At 52.8% G+C, this 24,598-nt stretch overlaps 1 protein-coding gene across 1 annotated transcript in view; it reads right to left on the bottom strand.

The window, feature by feature from the left end:
* The window catches only part of LINGO1 (leucine rich repeat and Ig domain containing 1), a 218,891-nt gene that overhangs the window by 76,658 nt on the left and 117,635 nt on the right, over positions 1-24,598 (bottom strand). The window contains exon 4 of the mRNA XM_086363930.1: positions 7,202-7,369. The gene's annotated coding sequence lies outside the window, so the exon portion shown is untranslated. The remainder of the gene's footprint in view (positions 1-7,201; positions 7,370-24,598) is intronic.

Here is a 24,598-nt window from a genome sequence, read left to right as displayed (position 1 = left end):
CATGTATGCACTTGTGTGCACATGTGTCCCTGTCATGTGTGTGCTCGTTGCACATGTGCCCCTGTCATGTGTGTACATGTGCCCGTCATGTGTATACTCATGTGCCCGTGTGTCCCTGTCATGTATGTAATCGTGTGCACATGTGTCCCTGTCGTGTGTATACTCGTGTTCACATGTGTCCCTGTCATGTGTGTACTCATTGCACACGTGCCCCTGTCATGTGTGTACTCGTGTGCACATGTGTCCCTGCCAAGGGGAGCACTCACGTTCATGTGCACACATTTCCCTTCCTCTCCCATCCTTAACTCAGGCTGGTGGTGGCATCAGCCACGTGGTCCCCAGCCAAATACCCAGACATCACTCGTGAGTCCCTTCTTCCCCTCTTCACCCTCACGTTCCCTCACCATGGTCAGCCAATGCCTGAATATTTCTCAATCGCATCTTCTCCCAGTTCTCCCTCACCCGCACCCCAGCCAACGTGCAGTTCCCACTCCACCCACCCTCCACACAGTGGCAACCAGAATGACCTTTCCCAGTCACAAGTTTTACCTCACCAGCACGCCACTTAAAACCCTCCCAGGAAGCCTAATCAAGCAGGATATAAAACTTCTGCTGCTGCTGCTGCTGCTACTAAGTCGCTTCAGTCGTGTCCGACTCTGTGCGACCCCATAGACAGCAGCCCACCAGGCTCCCCCGTCCCTGGGATTCTCCAGGCAAGAATACTGGAGTGGGTTGCCATTTCCTTCTCCAACGCATGAAAGTGAAAAGTGAAAGTGTAGTCGCTCAGTCCTGTCTGATTCCTAGTGACCCCATGGACTGCAGCCTACCAGGCTCCTCTGTCCATGGGATTTTCCAGGCAAGAGTACTGGAGTGGGTTGCCATTGCCTTCTCTGAAAACTTCTGAGTTTCACATAAAGCCCTAAAGAGAAGCCTGACAGATTTGCCTGAATAAAGATCTAAAGCTTCTCTATGGCCAGAGATACCATAAACAAAGTTAAAAAGATAAATGGCAGACTAGGGGAAATATATCCAACACACATAACAGACAAAAGTTTTAAAATCTCTAATATACTAAAAGCTCCTTCATACCCATAAGAAAAAGGCAAAAAGAAAAGAAAAATAGGCAGCGGATATGAACAGTCAATTCACAGAGAAGAAAATACAAATGGCCAATAACCACATGAAAAGCTGCTCAGCCTCGCTGGGGAGAAAGAAAGTGTGTTGAAACCACAGTGAGATGTTTTCCTGGACTGGCGAAAATTAAAAAGCTTGATAATGTTCAGTGCGGAGGGCAACTGGGGAAATGGCTCCCCGCAGATATCAAGGGTGGGAGCAAAAACTAGTCCAACCTTTTGGAAGAGCAATGTGACAGTACCTATTAAAATTTAATAAGCATACCCTGCGCCAGGGCAACTCCACGCCTAGAAGCCTATCCTACAGAAAGGCTTACACGTGTCAGCCAAGATATATATACGAGGATGTTCACTGAAGCATTATTTGCAAGAGTGAAAAATTGAAGGCAACCTAAATATCCATCAACCCAGGCCTAGTTACATAAATTTTGTTACGGCCAAACAATGGAATATTAGGCAACGATTAAAAAGAACACGGGAGATCTGTATTCCGTGACACTGACAGATGCCCACAGCACACTGGGAAATGAAAAATGGAAGTTGTAGAATAATGCACATGATATGATTCATTCCTTTTCTTTTTTTAAAGATAACACACAATAAATATGTTTATAAAGGCACAGAAAAAGTTCTAGAAGGAAGCACACCAGATCAACAACAGTGGGACCTCGGCAGAATGAGATTTAAGGGCAAAGAAGGATATTTCTTAACAGGACGCACTTCTGTATTGTTTCAGTTTTTACATGAGCAGATATTGCTTTTGTGGTTAAGAAAGAAAAAGAAAAAAAAATGCCCCATCCACAGCCTCTCAGTGGCTGTGAGACAAAGTCCAAACTCCCCAGGCGGCAGCTGAAGTCCGGGACACCGCCCTTGTGCGCCGCCAGCCCTGGGTCTCCCACACTCCCTTTCAGGTCCCCACACCAAGCCTTGGTCCCTGCAGTTCCGTCTTCCCGCAGCGTCTTTTCCTGCCTTCCACGTTTCATCTTTCAGATGGCTCCTCACGTATCGCCACCTTCTGGAAACTCTCCCTGAACACTCCCCCACACCCTGCTTCCACTCTCCTGGCAACGGTGACAGCCAGCATCCAGGGAGCATGTGTGTGTCTGTGTCGGGGCTGTGCTGTACGCTTTACTCCGTATCGACTCCTTCGATCCTCACAACAACCCTAGGAAGGTCTGCCATCACCTTATTTAATGCATGAGGAATCTGAGGCACAGACGGGTTAACCAACTTGCTCAAAGTCACACCACCAGCAATCAACAGAGCCAGTGAATGGCGGTGCCAGGCAGAGCATGCGTGAGGCCCTCTGCCAGCACTCAGCACCCAGGACCTATACCTTCCAGGCTCCCAGACTTGCCTAGGAGTCCTGAGTTGGTAGGTGGGTGAGATGGGGGTTTGCCTTGTTCCTGCCCCCAGAACCTGGGTGGGTAAGTGTACACAGGGAAGTCTGCTGGGGCAACAAGCCAGCTCCCAACATCAACCATCCAGTGCTAAAGGAAGCAGCTGGTCTCCCCAGTGGGGAGAGCTGGGACCGGCTCAGCTGGAGGCCAGCGGACCTGGGACTGCTGAGGAATGGCATGGTTTGTGGAGGTGCAGCCCCTCCCGGGGCGAGGACCCAAGCGACTCCCTGCACACCTACTGTGAGCCAGGCCCTTAGGGGTCACGGGCCAGGGAAGCCAGGGGCCAGGAGACTGCTCTGCCCTCCACGTGCTGTGAGTCAGACACATGGAAGCCAGGAGCCAGAGAGGGGGACAGTGGGATGGTGCTCAGAGGAGCAGGGGCCTGGCTTCCGATCAGGACAAAGCAGACAGGGGTCTCTGTGAAGTGGCATCTGGGCCCAGCCCCAAAAGACGAAGGGGGATCTGGGCAGATGGAGCGGGGAAGGGAACTCCAGGGGGCTGGAACAGCTTAAGCAAGGGCTGGAGGTGGGCAAGTGTGGAGAGCTCTGGGGAAGAGTCACTGGTTTTGGCTGGAAAACAAGATAAGTAGGGAAGCAGCAGTGGATGTGGGGGTGCGAGATGCTGGGGCCCTTGGAGGGAGCAGCTGCCCACAGCAAGGAGGGGGCAATCTGAAGCACGTGGACTGCCTAGGACCGGAACCTGTCAGGCAGATCCACCTGCCCTGTCAGCTCGTGACAGTGGCCTAGTTCCCCACCTCGGTGCCCTCACCTATAGAAAATCACGCAACTTCCAGGACTGGTGAGAGAATTAAACAAGACGGTGGTTTGCAGCACCTTGAACCTGGGGAGGCAGGGGAACACGTCTGGTGGGGGCACCGTACTGGAGGAGACAGAGCGGCTCGCCGGGGGCATCGGCCTTTGTGATGAGAACTGGTGTGGGCATATGCCCCTCAAGGCCCCCCAGCCCAGCAAAAGTACTCAAATACTAGCCTTGTGTTTAAAGTACAAACTCCGGACAATGTGATTTCAGACTCTCTTCTTTCTTAAAGAGATGTGAAAGGCAGAGCCTCACGATGTTGAGCAGGTCTCTACCCTTCTTGGAGCCTCAATCTCCCCATGTGGGGGGTAGGTGACAGGTTGGGTGGTTTCTCTAGGCCTGGTTATTCAGAAGGGGCTGAGCCGTGGAAGGAGGGAAATGGGCCAAGGGTGATGGCAAGGAGGTATGGAAACCCAGAGGGATGGGATTCAGAGAGAGGAGGGTCGGGGATGAAGGAAGCAGAAGACGCTCCTTCCTGGGTTAGTCCCCTAACTAGCCAAGGGCCTCCTCACACCACCTACTCCAAGGCCCACAGCCCCAGTCAGAGCCCAGGGTGTATTCACTCAGTTGGGGGTGGAGAAGCTGAAAGAAGTGGAGCTCCATCGTCCCAGGGCAAGTTCACTCCTGGGAACAGCAGAAACAGCGATGGGTGGGCCAGGAGGCAGGTAAGACCGGGGGTCATGCCCCACTGGGCTACTTCAGGCTGAGTGCCACTAGGCAAGTCCCTGCACAGTTCCATTTTCTCTTCTATGAGATGAATAAATATGCTTTCCTTGCAAATAACATTATTACCCTGGGGCCCAGCGCACCAGCAACCTGCCTCATAGGTGAGCCCTTTGGTTCACCAGGAGCTGAGCAGGACCTGGGGGAGTCTCAGCCAGCTCTGGGAGTAGGGGAGAATCACTCACCCCCAGGAACCCCCACGACACCCATGGGTGCCATCCTCCTCATTGCTCACAGGGACCCCGTCTTAGCCTCCCCACTGGCCCACCTACAGCACTGCCCCTGCCCACCTGCTGCCAGAAGAACTCTCTAAGTGAGGCCCACCTCAACTCTAATCACTTGGCTGTCACTGTTTGCTTGTCACTTCCCCCACCAGCCCCGTGGGCAGGAACTACATCTGATTCATCTTGGCCGTTGCAGAGTGTGGGGTCTGGCACGAGAGTCCTGCCCACAGGCAGCAGAGCTTGCAGTGGGGATGAACAAGCAGGACCATTCACCCCTCCCACCCCAGCACCTGTTGCTCTATTGAATATTCATGACAGTGCTGGGTTCCACGTGGGGCTGGGGCCAGAGCTCAGTGTGGGACCACGATTCAGTCTGTCTGGGATCAGGGCTCAGTGGGGCTGGGGTCAGGGTTCAGTCTTCTGGGATCAGGGCTCAGCGCGGGGCTGGGATCAGGGTTCAGTCTGTCCAGGATCAGGGCTCAGTGGGGCTGGGGTCAAAGTTCAGTCTTCTGGGATCCGGGCTCACTGCGGGGCTGGGGTCAGGGTTCAGTCTTCTGGGATCAGGGCTCAGTGCGGGGCTGGGATCAGGGTACAGTGAAGGAAGTTTTCTGCCCTCTACCATGAAGGGCTCAGGACTTCTCCCAGCCTTACCCCCTGCTTTAAAAATAACTTCTCCTGCCCCTGGAGTTCTGGGGCCTGTCTTGAGTCCCCACCCTGCCCACGCTCTACCCAGGCAAGGCCTGACCTATGCTCCACTCCAGGCAGCCATGGAGTGGAGGCAACCCATACTCACTGTGCCCAGCCACCACCTGACTCCCACAGAAGGGGTTCAAGGTGGGAAGTGCTTCCTTGCATCCCTAACTGGCCCTCAGAAACACAGCAAGGACAGTCAGCCTTCTGGCCTGAATGCGTTCCCAAGCCAAGGAGAAGTCGTTTTGGGTTAGCTCTGGTTTTTCTATTAGCCACCCCACTGTCCCCACTCTATTAGCCTAGATGATCCAGTGCCAGTGGAGGTAAATCCAGGTCTGGCTGAACATGCAGGCAAAGGTGTTGGCTGGTACGTGGCAACAAGATGTGCCACCCAAACAGTTCCTCCTGTCACAGTGCCTGAAATCCTCCTTTGTGTTCCTTGCTTGAAGTCAATCTTGTTGACCCTCCTCTGAAACCTCCATCCGGAATCAGTTTTTAGCTGGGCGTGGGGACTGCCAGATCCCTCGGCCCTGGGTGACTCATGTCTAACCCAGGTTTGGCACTCACAGGGCTCAGAAATGGGAGCTGAATCAGGGACTGACCTGAGTGCGTGTCAGAGTTTGGCAGGAGGCTGCCCGCGCCCCTCAGCACTCCCACCCACCCAGCCAAACCCTCCACTCCCTCTGCCTGCTACTCCCAAGCAGAGGGTCAAGTTGGTTTGCTGGAAAGACACATGGTTCTCATTTTAATTAATTAAAGAAAAATCTAATCACTGCATTAAACTTCTCATTACTCCACTTGAATACCCGTTAAGTAAATTTAATTACCAGAGGATTGGGTTTCCCAGCCTCTTTCATTAGCTTCTGATAAGATGGGGGAGTTGGGAGGGAAGGGGATGGGAAGCAGAACAATGCCATTCTCAACCCACAGAGGGCAAGGTGGACAGTATACTGGGGCTACTGTGGTCAGGCTTTGGTGTCTCCCTGAGGACAGGCTTGGCCCTGGGCATAGGGAGACCCTCCTCCCAACTACCTCTAGAAAGGAAAAGGCCTAGAATTTGGATACAGTCAGCGCTGAATGCTTCATTTACAGCCACTCTTGGTTATTTATACCCCACCTCCTTCTAAAAGAGTTTGAGGTTGCTAAGAACAGCACAAGCTGAAAAATAACAGAAGAAATCAGAACAAGGGAAAGATGTGCAAGAGAAGAAGAGGAAGCCAAAGCCAAGGCTACTGAGCAACTACATGCCACAGCAACCCAAGCACTTATCAGAAAGGGGCCACAAACCAGCTATGAGCTTCCTAGCAGCCAAGACAAAGAGAGCAACACATTTCGGCACTAAGGTCATAACCAACAGAGTATTCATAAGGAAATGCACACCAAACCTTGGTCTTTCCATCTATAAAAAGGGCAGAGCTTGAGCATGAACTAAAGGAAATGACCATTGGCGGAAGCAGTCAGCAAAGGTTTCCTAGAGCAGGAGGGATCTAAACTAGGCCTTGAAAAAGAGGATGGGGCAGACTCCATCTTTAGTAATCATTTATTATTTGTCTTCCCCAGTCAGAGGCAGAGGCATCTCCTTTCTGCCAGCAGGACTCTGAGATTCCTTTGAGCTTCTCAAAGGAAGCTTCTCTCTCATTCCTGGTCACATGGTTAAGGAAGGACAGACCCTTACCCCAGGCCACCCTCATTTCCTGTGTACCCAGTTAAAGGATCAGGATTATCTTAACCCTGTCAATAGGGCCCAAGAGATTTACAGTCACCTGGGACTACAAATCCCAAGTCCCAACTCCAGGACTTTTATTTGTTCTATCAGAAAAGCAGGTTTTGTCTCTAGCCGAGACCCCAGATTTCAACCTGGTAGCCAGTAGCCCCAGAAACTGCTGGCACATCTTATGATTACATCATGTGAAAAGCTACTAGGAGGGGAGCCATCACCAAAAAAAGAGAAGCAGAGAATTACAGACAGAAAACAGTCCTGGTCACATTGTTGAAGCGACTGGATCAAGCCCTGCCTGAAGCCCAACTTACCCCCAGACACTTCAGTGTCATGAGTTGATAATCTCATTTTATTGGAATAAGATTTTTGTTACTTGCAACCAAAGGGATCCTCACAGACACAGTGTTCAGAAAGATATCCTTCCAGTTCCAGAGATGTAGAAGGCTAAGGCATTCCCAGGAGCCAGGGAATGGGCAGGGTGGGTGTGACACCTACCGTGACTGCCACTGTGCCCCACTGAGTCCTGAAGCTTGAGGAGTCACTTCGGTGCAGGCTGGGGTGAGGAATAGGCTGGGGAGTGGGTCCAGGAGCTGGGCAGGGACAGAGCCCCGAAATGCTGGCAGGAGGCAGGCTCAGTGCAACCAGGACATGGCTGTGGAGTGCCTAGAAAAGAGGAAAAGCAAGAATGAGCAGTATGGTTCACATGGGGGACATCGGGGCACAGGGCATCAGGCAGACAGTGGTCACACCTTTACCAAGGTGAGGCCAGAGTCAGCCAAGTCTATCTTCACTTCCTCACCCCTTGTATGTTGCCACTTACCCCTTTACTGCACCCTCACCTGGAGTACCTCCAGGCTGCAGAAGAGCATCTGTAGGAGCCCTTCCCTCTGAAGAGAAGGGAGGGTGGGGGAGGGGCGTGCAGGCATGGCTGGAGTCCATGTGCTGTTGTCAGAGTGTATGTGCCTGGTGGCAGATGGAGGGCAGGGGAGCGTCCCCCTCAAGACTATGGGCTCATTTCTCACAGTTCCTCTTCCAGTGAGTGCCCAGAACCGGGCCCAGGGCCTGAGGCAGCCAGAACAGGACAAAGGTGAGTGAGGCAGCTATCTTCTTTGATCACTGGTCTGGACTTCTAAGTGGCTTCCCTGGTGGCTCAGATGATAAAGAATCTGCCTGCAATGCAGGAGACCCAGGTTCAATCCCTGGGTCAGGAAGATCCCCTGGAGAAGGGAATGGTAACTTACTCCAGTATTCTATGGGCTTCCCAGGTAGCACTAGTGGTAAAGAACCCACCGGCCAATGCAGGAGACATAAGAGACAAGGGTTCAATCCCTGGGTCGGGAAGATCCCCTGGAAGACAGCATGGCAATCCACTCCAGTATTCTTGCCTGGAGTATCCCATGGACAGAGGAGCCTGGTGGGCTACAGTCCATGGGGTCACAAAGAGTCAGACATTGCAAGTCTGATTGAAGAGTCAGATTGAAGTGACTTGGCACATGGGACTTCTAAAAGAATTCTAGAGAGGACAATGCTCAACCTAAGGGAATGAATGGTGGTGTTCCAGGCATGGGCAGAGAACAATGTAGCGCCTCTGAGTGCCTTCCCATCTGAAGAAGCAGAAATCATCTACTCTGCCTTCACACCAGCCTCCTTTGGGCACTGATCCAGCTTGGGGGGGCCACCCCTCAAGGGGGTGATAAACACAGTCTTCCCCAGCTTCTCTGAGGCCAAGTGGCACCTTTGGGGAGGGACAAAGGGTGGAGATATTTCAGACTCAGGACACTGCCTGCAGTCCTGGCCGTTGGAAAGTCACTAAGCCCCTTTATCCCTTCGTGAGTCCTCTGATCTAAGGGATACTGGCTTGCTTCTTGGCTCCATAAAAAAGGCACAACAACTGAGATCCTGCGTCACAGACACTCGGCTGGCTGGGTCTCCAGAAACGTCTCTAGACCGGTGCAGTGGAATTGAGCTTTCTGCAACGATGGGTGTGTTCGATACCTGTGCTGCCTGATATGATAGCTGCCAGCCACATGTGCATGTTGAAATGTGGATACTGACACTAAGAATCTGAGTTTTCTTTCCTTTTATTCATTTATGCTATGCTATGCTAAGTGCCTTTGACTGTGTGGATCACAATAAACTGTGGAAAATTCTGAAAGAGATGGGAATACCAGACCACCTGATCTGCCTCTTGAGAAATGTGTATGCAGATCAGGAAGCAACAGTTAGAACTGGACATGGAACAACAGACTGGTTCCAAATAGGAAAAGGAGTTCGTCAAGGCTGTATATTGTCACCCTGTTTATTTAACTTATATGCAGAGTACATCATGAGAAACGCTGGGCTGGAAGAAACACAAACTGGAATCAAGATTGCCGGGAGAAATATCAATAACCTCAGATATGCAGATGACACCACCCTTATGGCAGAAAGTGAAGAGGAACTCAAAAGCCTCTTGATGAAAGTGAAAGTGGAGAGTGAAAAAGTTGGCTTAAAGCTCAACATTCAGAAAACGAAGATCATGGCATCCGGTCCCACCACTTCATAGGAAATAGATGGGGAAATAGTGGAAACAGTATCAGACTTTATTTTTCTGGGCTCCAAAATCACTGCAGATGGTGACTGCAGCCATGAAATTAAAAGACGCTTACTCCTTGGAAGGAAAGTTATGACCAACCTAGATAGCATATTCAAAAGCAGAGACATTACTTTGCCAACAAAGGTTCGTTTAGTCAAGGCTATGGTTTTTCCTGTGGTCATGTATGGATGTGAGAGTTGGACTGTGAAGAAGGCTGAGCACCGAAGAATTGATGCTTTTGAACTGTGGTGTTGGAGAAGACTCTTGAGAGTCCCTTGGACTACAAGGAGATCCAACCAGTTCATTCTGAAGGAGATCAGCCCTGGGATTTCTTTGGAAAGAATGATGCTAAAGCTGCAACTCCAGTACTTTGGCCACCTCATTCGAAGAGTTGACTCATTGGAAAAGACTCTGATGCTGGGAGAGATTGGGGGCAGGAGGAGAAGGGGACGGCAGAGGATGAGATGGCTGGATGGCATCACTGACTCGATAGACGTGAGTCTGAGTGAACTCCGGGAGTTGGTGATGGACAGGGAGGCCTGGCGTGCTGCAATTCATGGGGTCGTAAAGAGTCGGACATGACTGAGCAACTGATCTGATCTGATGCTAAGTCACTTCAGTCGTGTCCGACTCTGTGTGACCCCATAGACGGTAGCCTACCAGGCTCCCCCGTCCCTGGGATTCTCCAGGCAAGAACACTGGAGTGGGTTGCCATTTCCTTCTCCAATGCATGAAAGTGAAAAGTGAAAGTGAAGTCGCTCAGTCGTGTCCGACTCTTAGCGATCCCATGGACTGTAGCCTACCAGGCTCCTCCGTCCATGGGATTTTCTAGGCAAGAGTACTGGAGTGGGGAGCCATTGCCTTCTCCGTTATTCATTTATATTTAAATCTAAATAGTCACATGTGGCTAGCTGCTACCATATTCGATAGTACATCTCTGGACCAACCCTTGCCTAGCCCCTGGCCCCAGTGCTATGCATGCTCAGTGGTGTTGGACTCTGTGACCCCATGGACTATAGCCTGCCCAGGTCTTCTGTCCATGGAATTTTCCAGGTAAGAATACAGGAGTGGGTTGCCATTTCCTAACCCAGGGGATCTTCCCAACCCAGGGGTAGAACCCGCGTATCCTGCGGCTCCTGCATTGCAGGCAGAGTCTTTCCCTCTGAGCCATTGAGGAAGCCCCCCTGGTCACAGTACCCAGAGACAACTGAGGTCCAGAGAGGAGATAGGATTTGCCCAAGGTCACATAGAGAGTGGCAAAGGCAAAATCTAGAACCTAACTCTTCGGACTCCTAGCCCCAACTCTTGATAGCGCCCACTGCCCTTCCCATATTGGGCTCATGTTCTCCCATCCTGATCAGGCCCGTCACACAGAGTCTTGCTATCCCACAAACCATGCTACTGCTCCCAGGACAGGGAATCAGGCCACCTTTGAAGGGATCATCTCTCCCAGCCACTGCTGCTGGCCCATCTCTCAGGCCTCTAGTCAAGCAGCCCCAAAGAATATAGCTGGGGAAATCATTCATCAGAGAGGAAGTGCTCTGGGCACAGAGCTGTTCACTGCAGGGTTATTAATAACAGCAAAATGCTGGAGGCTGCCTAAACATCCCACAATAGAGATGACGCAGTGCATCACGACACCGCTGTTTGATGGAATATTATACAACCACTAAAAATGATAAACACAGAGGCTAGTAGCAGCACAGAGCAATGTTTACCTAACAATATTGAACAAGAAAACAGAAAACGGATGGGGGTGGGGTGGGGTTGCAGTGGTGTACAGCACCCTGTGCTCACTGAGCCCACTTATATCTGTTATCCCAGCCTGCACTGCAGCATAATGACATCCAGAGTTCATACCCATTCCAGAGATGGAGGAGCTGAGGCTTCAATAAGCCACCCACAGCCCTGGCCACATGGGGAGGGAGGGCTCGAATAGGGCTTGAACTCTTGATTTCTGACTCTAAGGACAGACTTCCACAGCTGTTTCTTTGTGCCATGATGGGGACGTTAACTTTTGTCCTCTCCTTTTTATTTATTAACTCATCTTATTTAACAGATACATTCTAAGTGCCTTACAAACGTGGGCTCATGTGATCTCTACAATAGCTGTAAGAGGGAGAAGTTGATACTCATTTTTTTTGATCAGGAAACTAGGGCACAGAGGTCAAGGCTCACTTCTACTTTCCACATTTCTACAAGCCTTCAGCGTTGTCTTCACAGGAGGAGGGCAAGGTGACAGGGAGGGAAGAGCTGCTGACTTGGAGCAGCAGAAACACAGGTGTATGTGTGCAAGCACACACGTGTATGTGCGTGTGTGGCCTCCCTTTCTAATTGCATGGAAATTCTTTCTTGTAGCAGTTGAAAGAAAAAAGTTCCAGAAATAAAATATTGTACCAAAAATTCTTTACAAAACAAGCACAAACACAAAGATGAAAACCTATTCAAAATTAAAGCTACTGATACATCCAAGAGACTGTGAATGCAATCCAGCCCCTGGCAGCCGAGCTCATGTCTCCAGGCTTTCCTGCCAATTTCCTGACCCCGGACTCTTCCCTCCTGCCTGGGTGAGATCCTCACCTCAGAGGGCAGCGAGGAGCGGCCCTGTGTGCGAGTGGACTTCAATAAACACCTCCCAGAGCCCTGGGCACAACACAGCAGGCCAGCAGACAGACTTCAGAGCCCGAGCTGCTGCGGCACACTGTCGCTGGCCAGGGCTGGCCTCGAAAGGCCAAGTCATCCAGGCCTCTGCCTCCAGCCCCAGGCAGCCCCGCTCCACAAGTGGAACAGCTGGAACAGCTGGGGCCGCCCGAGAGGTAAAAGGCCTCACCAGGCCACACTGGTGCTGAACAGGGCAGCGTGTGCGTCCACGTGCCTACGCACATACAACCCACACGAACACGTGTCTACCGTGTTTGCTAAGCCGCTTCAGTCGCATCCTACTCTTTGCGACCCTGTGGACCGTAGCCCTCCAGGCTTCTCTGCCCATGGATTCTCCAGGCAAGAACACTGGAGTGGGTTGCCATGCCCTCCTCCAGGGCATTTTCCCCACCCAGGGACCGAACCCTTTTCTCTTAAGTCTCCTGCATTGGCAGGCGGGTTCTTTACCACTAGCAGGACCTGGGAAGCCCTGTGTGTCTCTCATGTGTGTGTATAATTAAAATATCTGCTGATATTCAGCTTATACACTACCACACACAATGATGATTATGTTACTAACTGCTACCATATCCACAGTGGTGTTTCTATTTCTCCTTTACATTTTTCTGTTATTTTTCATTCTGTCTGTCACCAGATACTTACGAGCACTTACTATGTACCAACTATATTATAGGTGCTGGAGATTAATTGGGGTGCCCCTCACAGGGATGGGGGGTACAGACGATAAGCAAATAAAGAAACAAGATAATTCCAAAGAGTGACAAGTGCGATGAAGATAAGCCTGGGCATGTGAGAGAGAGCGCCTGGGATGGGGCTCAAGGGTCCCTCGAGTGGGACGATCCGAGGAGGCCTGTCTGCAGAGGCCACATCTGAATTTACATCTGGACAATAAGAACTCAGTCAACCTAGAGCAGCAAGAATGGGGGAGCCTGATGGGCTTCCATCTATGGGGTTGCACAGAGTCGGACACAACTGAAGCGACTTAGCAGCAGCAATCTAGAGCAGCAGGAACAGGGCAACGAACAGAGTGGGGAAGGAGACTGGTGTTTCTGAGGAGCAACAAGCTGTTTGGCTCCTAGAATGAGACGGGCAGAGGTGGGGCAACTGTGGAAAGGAGGCCACAGAGGGAGGCTGGGCCCTGAAGGCCAAGATAAAGCTTCGGCCTTCATCCCTAGTGCAATGAAGAGTCACCTGGGAAGTGCTGGGACGTCTTGCTAGTCGTGAAAAGTTCCTCTGGACTGGAGACTGGATTGAAGGGGAGCAGGCCCAGGAGCAGGGGACCCGTGGGCTGGCTCTGGCAGTTGCCCAAGACAGGGAGATGTGCCTTGAGCCAGGGTGAGGGAGGGACTAGACAGATTGAGGATATATGCTGTTACAAACACAGCTCATCAGCAGTTGGTTGATGAGTTGGATGTGAGGAGGTGGGGGTAAGAAAAAGGAATCAAGGATGACTCCTAGATCTTCTACCACGGACACAAACTGCTTTTACCACCAGACTCCCCACGAAAAAATTTTAAATAACCGTTAAAAAATAACAGCAGATGAGCCACCATGAAGACCACCACCCCACACACACTGAGTCTCACACACCCCAGGGTGCATCTTTCTTTCCAAGCCCCTGCTGTGTTCTCTGGTCCTGCATGTGGCACACAGGGCGGGAAAGAGATTGGGTCCCACCCTCAGGCTGGCAGGAGACAAGATTATCCAAAAAGACAGGACAGGGCAGGAAGGGGGAGGGTGTAGAGGGGCTGGTCCAGAGCAGGTTTTAAAGAACATGCTGGCTGAACCTGAGAAGTTCTAGCATGGGGCATGGGACTGGGGAGGCAGGGCGCAGCATCTGGGAAAAGCATGAGTTTGAGGGTAAGACCATCCTGGGTTTAAGTCTCCGTTTCACCCCCGGCCCACTATGGGACCCTGAGTTAGTTCCTTTGCTTCTAAAGGCTCAGATCCCACAATCCTCCCATTCAACGTTGTGATGAAGACTCAGTGAAGTAATATATGTCAAGAACTGACATTTATAAATATTAGCACCTTTCCCCTTTTGTTTAAAAAGGGGCTAAAGAAATCAATTTAAGCTTAGACAGGTAAACTTACATCTATCCCAATCAAGATTCTGGAAGTGCTGCCGAGAATGCAAGGAAAGACGATGGTAAGTGTCAGAATCTCATGACCAAAGAGTCTTGTGGGATAACTGCACGTCCTCTCTTGGCTGCTCAAAAGAGTGACATGCACTCCAGCCAGCCAAAAGTGAGGCCCTCATACATCCTTGTCGATGAGACAGAAAACTATGGGCTGGGCTTCTCAGTGGTTAGCTATATAACCACGTCCAAGAACGTGGGATAGTGAGGAGGACTGGCCCCTGGGATGGAATCTCACCGGCATCAGCAGGGTTGGTCCTTGGCCCTTCCTGGAACAACCTTTTTTGCCAGAGACTAGAGACTAGGATGTGGGCTTCCCCAGTGGCTCAGTTAGTAAAGAATCTGCCTGCAAGGCCGGAGACCCGGGTTTGAGCCCAGGGTCGGGAAGATCCTCTGGGGAAGGGCATGGCAACCCACTCCAGAATTCTTGTCTGGAGAGTCCCATGGACAGAGGAGCCTGGTGGACTACAGTCCGACTCACAAAGAGTCGGACACGACTGAGTGACTTTCAACTTCAGAGACTAGGATGGAGCTTCGAAGGGTAGCCTGGAAGGGTCAATTAAGTAGTCAGGATCCCCTGTTCAAAGCCCTCTACTTAGCCAGGAAGGGGCCAAAGTGGACAAGAGAGGGTTACTAGGCCCTGGTGGAGTTCTGTGAGTAGCTCCAAGAACGGCCAGGGAGTTGTGGCGTCTGTGGGTCCTGGTGGCCAGGACTCGCAGGGGCTGGGTAAGCCAACCACTCCAACTCTGGAGATGGTGCAGCCATGCTCCGTCATCAGTGTACCTGTCGAGATGATTTTGGATAAAGTGAGGTCTGTGCACAGGGGCTTGACAGGAAGAGGTGGGCCTGAGCCCCATGTTCCCCGGGGAAGCCTCGAGGGCCTGGTCAGGACTTCAGGCCCCTGGCGTTGGCATTTATGGGCCCAAAGAGCAGTGCTAGGCCCAGTGAGAAAAGATTCCAGGAAGAGAGATCTCTCTTCAGCACGAAGAGTAGTGACCTCTCTGTCCCTGGGGGCATGCAAGCAGAGGTCTGGAGAACATATATGCTGGGTAGGGATTTGCACTAAATGTGGGGGTTGCTTTCAGCCATGGGGTTCTTTAATTCTATTCACATGTGAATCAGGACTAGATTATGTGGATCAAAGAAGGTGTTACAGAGAGTGAAGGGAAGGCAAGATAATGCCCAGAATAATAGTTATTATTATTACTACATTATAGATCACCAAACATTCCCATCTATTCTCTAACTCGATCTTCTGCCCATCCCAGAGGCACAAAGGATGATTAACCCCATTTAGCAGACGTGGAAACTGAGGCCCAGAGAGGGAATGGCACTAGCCTGAGGTCCAACAGCATGTCAGCCCAGACTGAGGGGCCTTCCCCTCCTGAATTCCAGTGGTCATCCCACCACTCCTGCTGCAGAGGAGGGAGCAGGAATCTCCCCTCCAACCAGGGCTCCTGTCCGTTTGCCAAGACTCCCTATCCCTGAAGGTTAGAGGCTCTCTTTGTGCACCCCCACAAAAGACCTTGGAATGGAGTCCCAGGCCAGAAGGTGTCTCCTCCCAGGTTACACGTGTCCTGCTCCCCACCCCTTTCCTCTCACTCCCCTATGGTCCTGGCACAGCCCCTTAGGTTGGTTCCTTCAGACCAGATTGAGGACCAGACACTAGGCTTTGCCCAGGAAATGAACTCAAGGGGAAGTGTCCCTCCTGCTCAGCCTTATTCTTCACCTCACACCTACACAGGCAGCTTGAGACGGGAGAACCAGAGTCCACCTTACCAGGTATCCCTCCAGAACACCTTCCCTTTTCCAAGCCAGAGGGTCAGAGAGAGGGCATCTGGGCAGGAGATGTGACGGTGTCAGTGAGTGGGGAGACTGGGACCACCGAGGCAGGAAAGCTGACACCTTCAGTACCACCCCATGCCACATCATACATTGAACCCCTGGCTACTCTTGTGAGCCAAGGAGCAGCATCTCACTTTACAGGTGATGGAATGAAGGCTCAGAGAGATTAAGAATTTGCTCAAATTCAAAATACTAAATTGAACAGAAACAGCCTGTAAGTTCTAGAGCCAGGATTTGAATCCAAGACTGGCTGGTTCTAAATACCCTGTGCTTTCCCAGGCTCCCTGCTGCCTCCACAGAAGTGCAAGGAAGCTCAAATAGGCAGCCTGGTGAGCAGATGAAAGGGGGGCAGTGGTGGCAGAGAGAGAAGACAAGACAAAGACAAGACAGAGATCAGCAGGGACAGACGAACTGACAAGTGGACCCTGCAGGGGCCAGAAGGAGGCAACTACAGAAGCCCCAATCTTGATCAATGAAAAGCCCCCAAGTGCCACCTCTGCAGCCATCTGCTGCTCCAATTTAGCTACTAGTCTTCCCTAGGTCCTCCGCAGGATGCCCAGGTCCAAGGAGCAGAAGAAAACTCCCATCCTGGGAGCACCCCATCAGTGAGGGTGTCAGGTCAGATCCCTGGGTCAAGGAGGTGGGCAGAGAAAGAAAGGGGCCAGTCTGTCCCTGGGCAAGGCCCTCAGCCCAGCTTCTGTTTGCCCATGCCAGGCTGGAGGGTCCACCTGCCCCGACCGCCCAGCAAGTACAGCATTCCTGCCGGCCCCATGCGTCTGGAGGAGCATTCTGGGCTAGCCAGGTGTTCCCGGGTCCCGCTGGCAGCCGAGCACAATTGGTCTGTCCCCAGAGTATGCAGGGTTTTGCAACAGCCTCTCAACTGAATATTTAAGAAGAAAATTACCCCTCCTGTTTTTTTTTTTTTTCCTTAAGAGAGAGAGAGAAAGGGAGGGAGCAGGAAGCCAGCAAAGGAGGGAGAGGGAAGGAGGGTGGGAGAAACCTACCGCATCACTGCAGTCAAGGTCACAGGCATCGTTGTGGGGCAGTCGCGGGCAAGGAGCCTTTAATCTGGGAGTTCAGGCCAAGGAAACTAAACGCTGGAAGCTGGAGTACATTACTGCCCTGAATGATCTGTCGGCTTCTATTAGGCTAAATATCTCTGGATAATAGGGAATTATCCTCTGAAAAGGCAAACTGCCGGCCTCTCCAGGGAGGGGGGCGCGGTGGGAACCTCTCATCGTGAGGGCTCTCCCACGGCGGTGGGGGAAGGAAAGAATAGGCCCAGCTAGGAAAGCCGCCCCCCACCCCACACCCACTCCCGGGAAAGTCACAGTCACCAGCTATGCGAAGCTTGTGGCGGGTGCCAGCACCCCACCCCCTCCTCCCCAGACTCTCCCTCCACTAAGGAGTCTGAAAAGATGCTAGATGTGGGGTCGAGGCCAGACAATCCTCCATGACAGCAGGTGACCCTGGGTGAGTCCCTGAGCCCCTCTGAACCTCTGTTTCCCCGTCTGCTAGATGGAGCTAATAATACTCACCCGAAGGCTGTGCTGTGGGGAGGATGACTGGCGCCCAGCCTGGCACAAAATGGGGCACCCAGGACAATTCTGCTCACGCCGTTCTGCCCACTGGTGAGGACCTCCTCTTCCTCCCCTCCGCCTCATCCTCACTGGCCCCCACGGGGCATCACCCCCTCCTCCCCATTCTGTCCACTGTGAGGACCTCTTCATCCCCTTCTTCTCATCCTCACTGGCCCCCGCAGGGCATCACCCTCTCCGCCCCATTCTGCCCACTGTGAGGACCTCCTCTTCATCCGCTCCTTCTCATCCTCACCACCCACCATGGGGCATCACCCCCTCTGCCCCATTCTGTCCACTGTGAGGACCTCTTCATCCCCTCCTTCTCATCTTCACTGGCCCCCGCAGGGCATCACCTCCTCCGCCCCATTCTGCCCACTGTGAGGACCTCTTCATCCCCTCCTTCTCATTCTCACTGGCCCCCGCGGGACACCACTCCCTCCGCCAGGAAACCCTCCCTGACCGCCCCCCCTTGGGTATCTCCTACAGCCAGAACCCCACCTCCTGGGTTTCTGGGCTGTGCCAGCTTCCAGTGGTGGTTCACACGTGGGCCCTTCACCTTCAGGGGTTCCCTCTGAACCGGACAGTATTTCCGCCTTCCCATCCTCCCCAAGCCCTCTCACCCACATGACTGGCACTCAGGACTCTGCTCAGATGTGCAGACTAGGGCTGGAGGAAGCCAGGACCAGGCATGGAATGGGTCCATGGAAGGGCATCACTCATGGAAACACATTCAGCACCAGGGAAGCTGAGCTAGGAAGCCAGACATTCCAGAACATGAGTCTGCAATGGCAGCCAGACCATCTGCAGGCTGGCCAGGGCACAAGGCAGGGCTCGGCCAGGCCAGAGAAGCATAGCGGTGGGACTTAGTACTGGGTTCCTGGCCCAGTACTGAGGCCCTGGAGGTGCTCAGGCCAGGAAGGGCCTCAGGTGTCAAGAGGGGCATGGCTGACCTGTGCGGGGAGACGAAAGGGTCAAATGAGTAGCTGGGTGTGGAGCAGCGATATCCCGCTGAACATCATGGGTGCTCATGTCCAAACAACACTGTCCAACTTTGTCAATTCAGTTCAGTTCAGTTGCTCAGTTGTGTCCGACTTTTTGTGACCCCATGGCCTGCAGCACGCCAGGCCTCCCTGTCCATCACCAACTCCCAGAGTTTATGAGTTGGTGAAACATGAGTTTCTGCCCATGAGTTTCACCAACTCACGTCCATTGAGTCGGTGATGCCATCCAACCATCTCATCCTCTGTCATCCCCTTCTCCTCCTGCCTTCAGTCTTTCCCAGCATCCAACTTTGTAAAGTCCTTTAAATCCACTAGTTCCTTTGATCTGCATAGCCTTCAGGTGAGGGGACAGATTGTGCAAGCATGCTAAGTTGCATCTAACTCTTTGCGACCCTGTGGACTGTAGCCCGCCAGGCTCCTCTGTCCATGGCATTCTCCAGGCAAGAATACTGGAGTAGGTTGCCATGTTCTCCTCCAGGGGATCTTCCCGACCCAGGGATTGAACCCACGTCTCTTACATCTCCTGCTTTGGCCGGCGGGTTCTTTATCACTAGCGCCACCTGGGAACCCCGGGGGACAGTTCAGGGATTACTGTTAGCAGTTCCTTAGTTCGTTCATTCAACAAGAACTTGTGGAATGCCTGCTTTGTTCTAAGCATTGTTACGCCTCACTCAACAGAGGGTAAACTGAGGCCCAGAAGTGCTGCCCAGGAAGTTCTATGGCCCCATGGAGCGGGCGGAAGTCCAGGCTGCTGTCAGTCTCCATTAGTGAGTGGGGCCACAGGGCCTCTGCTATAGCCCCAGAGACTGCAGGAGTGATCGGGGATGCCCACGGGCTGGGAGACCCAGATAGCCTCCGGAGATGGGGAAGGAAGCGGGCCAGATGCCAGATAGGAGCTGTGGAGAGGGGAAGCCCAATGGTGGGTGAAGGGGGAATCATGGGCGGGAGCAAGGAGGGGCCTCAGTCTGGAGTGAAAGCACCTCTTCCTTTGAGGTGGGGTGGGAAGCCAGAAAGTGTGAGGGGAAGAAGGGAAGTTCACGGTGGAGGGTGCTGATCTCTGTGGGTAAAGGCTGGGGACAGGGCGGCAGAGGCACAGGTGAGGAATGACCATCAGCCCCACCCGAGGAGAGGAAGCAGCACGCAGGCAGGGCCAGAGGGTGGGGGTCAGGGGTCAGAGTGGGCCCATCAGGAGGACCCAGAGCTGAGCTGGGCCCCCTAAGGTGTCTGAGCTCTAGGGGAGGGGCAGAGGGCAGGGAACCCCAGCAGGGAGAAACAGGCCTCATGACCGCCCTAGTGGGTGCCCCACCCAGTAGCCTCAGGCTGCCCTGTGCCCCTAGGGGACTGAGAACCTCCCTGGGGTGTGGGCTCCCAAGGGCCCAGGCATGGGAAAAGCCCAGAGCAGGCTACATGCCTCTGGATTCTCCCTGCCACTGAAGGGAGCCCCTGAGTCAGCTCAGGAATGGCTCTTCCCTCTCAGTTCCTCAAGCCAGCCCATCCACTCTGAGCTGTCGCCAGCAGGCTCCCCACTGCCCTGGGCCCTCCTCTCCTCATGGGTAAACTGAGGCAGACCTCACCTCTCAGTGGCCAGTCAGGTCAGGAGAGCACTGCCCAGTGCCCGGATGCACACACATAGGTGTGCACAGATGACTGGCCCTCCTGTCCCCGGCGGTGGAGCCTCTCTAGTCCTCATAGCATCCGCAGTGCCTCGCACACACTTTTGCTCAGTTCACTTTTATTGCACTTTACAGCTAACCGGCTGGTAGCAGTGGAAGGAGGTCAGAATTCTGCCCACTGGACGCAGTGGGGAAGGGGCTGAGAGAAAGCAGGACAGCAGCGGGGGGACGTGGAGACGCCCTGCGGAGCAGACGTGAGGATGCCCCAGAGGCCAAGGTTGCTGGGGCAGCAGAGGCCCCTGCTCTCACCACATGCATTAGCACTCCTTAATAATTCAGCAGGCAGGGGGGCCAGGGGAGGGGAGTGAGGGCGGCGGGGAGGGGGGTCCACCCAAGGGGAGAGTCCCAGGGAAAATGGGCCTCGCGGGCCCCAGGCCTCCTCATGACCCCCAAGCCTTGTGAGCTGCTCCGCCAACTCACCCTGCCCACCTCAGAAGCCAGGCCCCGCCCAACCAACAAGAGCATTGCAGAGAAACTGACACAAGTCAGAAGGAAGGAAGAGCCACTTCTGGGAGGAGGGGCAGAACCTGGAAGGCTTCCCAAAGGAGGTGGCTTTTCAACTGCTCCGGGTCTCACCTGGCTTTTCTGTGAAATAGGACTGTATACTCCTCCTCCTCTTCTTACTGCTATAACTACTACTAGTAATAATAATGCCTTAAGTATCTGGGGTGCTCACTTGGTGCTAGGCCCAAGTGTGAACACTTTGTTCCCAGAGAGATTGAGGTGGAGCTGAGGCCAAGCCCTCCGCCTCCTAGCCTCCCTTTGGCTGGACCAGCTGGTGGAGGGTTGACTGAGGTCTGAGCCTTGGGCCAGCTGGAGGGAGGTTGGTAGGCAAGATGCCAAGGTCTGCGAGTTGCCCCATGTTGTCAGCATAACTCCAAGTGAGTTGGGTGGGGGGAGGGGGTGGGGGAGGGAAACTTCCAGAGCCAGGTCAGATGCAGCAAGGTCAGAGGTTATGCAATGACCATGGTGGCAGCTCAGTTTGGCCCTCCCAGTGTTTAAAACACTGGTGATGAGTACGGCCTCTACCTGCCACTTCAGCCAACCATCTCCCACAGGACCAATCTCACCTACATGCCAGCTTCCAGAAGTTCTCTGTTCTGAAGAGGCAGGGCAGGTAAACTGCACAATGATGCTAGGCAGTAGGTATTATTGTTGCCACTTGATGAGGAAACAGGTTCCGGGAGATTATGTCCCTTGCCCAAGGTCACAGATGGGAATGGCCAAGCTGGTACTCACACCTAGGACTATTTCTAACAAACAAGGAGATGCCAAAGGCTAAAAGGCTCATGGGGCTGAAGTTGGAAGGTGTCTCAAGCACAATCAGTAGGCCTGGGAGAGGCCTTTGGGGGGTGAAGTTTTCCTGGCTCCCCTCCCAGTGGCTTCAAGCTGTCCACAACCAGGACTCAGATGGTCTGGCAGTTTGAGAAGATGAGGAGCTGAGAGGCAGGGGACGGTGAAGGAGACCTCTCATGGTGGCTTCCAGCAGCCCTCTGCCTCACCCCAACCCTGCCTGAAACATCCATCTCCCTGGTGACCTGATGTTGCCAAAAGGGCTTGAGAAGGACTTTTTTATGAGGCTGGGGTAGGGGGCAAAGTGTGTGGTTAAAGAGAGATGAAACTCAGCCCAAAGATAGAACAAGACCACCTGTGGACTAAAACTAGTAGCAGGGGATGGGAAGGGATGGTCAGGAAGGCCCAAGGGAACAGGTCTCACAGTGCCTAGACTCCCACTATTAGAGCATAATTCCTTTGAGTTCCCAGAGGTGTTTGGTTTCCATAAGGCTTTGAACCAGGGAGAGGCACCATCTAAGAATACCGGCAGTGGGGGGTAGGGCTCTGAGGTTATGGTCCCCCTCCTCTATTGATATACTGTGTTTCTTGGCACACGCGTCTTTCCCACTCTACTCCCCAGCTGCCCCATCTGTAAGATGCCCAGGCCTGAAGGCTGGGGGACACGGAAAGGGAGTGGAAACACCCTAGACAAGCAACCCCTCCCAATGCCTGTATCAACTAGACGCAGGCTCCATGCTCAACATAATCCTCTGTGGTCTTTCTTTAACCTCTCAACAAGGCTATGACATAGATATCGGTACTCCCATTGTCTAGGGGAGCAAACTGAGGCTCACACAAGAGAAAGGACACTCTGAGCCTCCAGGAAGAGCTTCAGACAGGTCCTACCAGTTCTCTTTTGTTCAGCACGCTGGACAGCTCCCAGCCACTGCCTTCCTTCCAGGCCACCACCTGTCACCCCCACCTCTCTCTCACATACACACACACACTCTTAGATATGTCTGCTTTTCCCAACTCCCTCATCCTATATAAACTTCTCCTAGCTTTCCCTTACTGCTCCAGTTTCATTGATCTCTCCTGAACTCCTGGCATGGCCGTGATCTGTGCACACAGCACTGGGCCCTAGGTCAGTAGTTCTTGCTCCCTTTTACTTCTCTGACTTAAATCTCATTCTCTCAGCAGCAACCTGAGGGCAAGGAACTATCTCCCTCTCTCCTTTCTCTGCCACAGTCTGGGCACACAGAGGGGACTTGTGGAAATCCACTGACTTTGGATTGGATGTGGGTGAGAATAGGCTGATAAACTCTAGGCTCATCATTTTACTTCATTCATTGAGTTTCAGGTTCCCCAGCTGGGAAAAGAGCTGATCCTGTCCATCTCACAAACCTACTGTGGTTTACACAGAGCACAGATAAGCCATGCGAGGAGCTGCTACCCCCATGACAGTGTGACTACCTGCTGACACCCTCTTAAATACCCTCCTGGGACCTCATTCAAGTTATGGACCACTTCCCCCCATGAAATATTCCAAATGATTCATAAATAGGTGGATTCTTATCACTGAGAAAAGTCTGAGCCTAGCAGACAGGTCAGGGAAGCCCACAAGAAAACAGCTGGTACAGTGTTCGGAGTTCCACTATTAGAATTGATGCCTTTGTGGACTCATGAGTGTCCAATTGCCATAGTGGCTTTGAGCCTGAAAGCAGAAACACCTAGGAATATTGACAGTGGAGGTGGGGTCCTGGGGTTCTGGTCCCTCTTCTCTACTAACATACTATTACTTAGTAGAAGTGTCTTCTCCTCTCTGGCCTGCAGCATGCAGTATCCAGGCATCCAGGAGGTGAGATGGCCCTCTCTGCACCACTTCCAGGAGAAAATGCCTGCAGGAGTGACGTCAGAGGTGCTGGGAAGGACCTTCTGAAGCTCTCAAATCCAGGACCATGATGTCCAAATGCCTCCACTGGGATTGCCACACTCCTTTATCCTCCAACAAAGACCAAAGTCAAACTCTTGGTCTTTAGGGGACCCAGCAGACAGACACTACCCACTCCCAGGCCCAATGAGGACAGGCCTGCCTGCATGCCTTGGACCTTGGAGAAGGGTCCCCTCATTTATCCTCAGGCCCAACTGACTTATACAGGGAGCTTCAGCCTGAGAAAGGCTGAACTTACACCCCCAATCTAGATGGAAAAGAGAATAAGATTCCATGGGAGGCCTGGGCAGGAAAAGCTCTGCTGAGGCCCCTTCTCTGGACCAGGAAGGGATGCTGAGGGAAAGAGGGGAAAGAACAAAGAGTTCTATCCTGGCTCCACCATTTAACTAGCTGGCTGACTCCAGGATGTTGCTTTACCTCTTTGAGTTCCACTTTTCTTATCTACAAAGTGGCAGAATAATCACACCATATAGTGTCCAGTAGTGGCAAGTTCTGGAGGAACTGTGATCAGATTCCTGGCCAGGGTTTTGGGTTTTCTCATATCAAAGCCCAGAGTGGGTGACATCAGCTATGGACAAGTAAATAGCATGCCCCATGGAGGAGATGAGCACTGAAAGCTCAGAGGAAGTATGGATAAGGTGGGTACCAAACCCACCCCAGCAGGGTTCTCCCTAGAGAAACAATCTGAGTCCTGACCCTGGACACACACTGGGCCCAACCCTGGTTACGCTGAGCCTTGAACCAGAAACCAGCCACTGCAGGCAGTCACCACCAGAGACCAGTGTCATAGCTTGCCCTAGTGAGGGCTATCAGACTCCCATTTTCCTGTAGAAAAGCTGCTGATAATTTTCCATTGAATAAATTGGCTCATCCCCAGTGGGGAGGGGGCAGGGGCCTGTGGGCTCAGTGTGTGTCCCTGGCCTTTTGCCCCTCTGTTCACACCCTCCTCACCCCTTTGCCCTATGCCACTGGCTTCTGTCTAAAGATGCACCCCACACACCCCAGACCTGCTTCCATCACCCTGGCCATGTTTTCTAGGCCCCCTGACCAGTTTTGTCCCCTGACCACAGCCCCACAACCCAAGCCCTTGGTATGTTTTGCCACTCTGACCTCAGATGGTGGAGATCCTAGGATGCTTGTGGGAAAAGACCCCTGGTCTTATCCACTCACTGGGCTCCCTGTCCAGGTGAGGA

The sequence above is a fragment of the Bos grunniens genome, chromosome 21 (assembly GCF_055505025.1).
Source record: "Bos grunniens cultivar Pamir isolate PY7600 chromosome 21, Bosgru_T2T1.0, whole genome shotgun sequence".
NCBI lineage: Eukaryota > Metazoa > Chordata > Mammalia > Artiodactyla > Bovidae > Bos > Bos grunniens.
The sequence above is the reverse complement of the archived record's forward strand: the minus strand, read 5'-3'. Positions and strand labels throughout refer to the sequence as shown.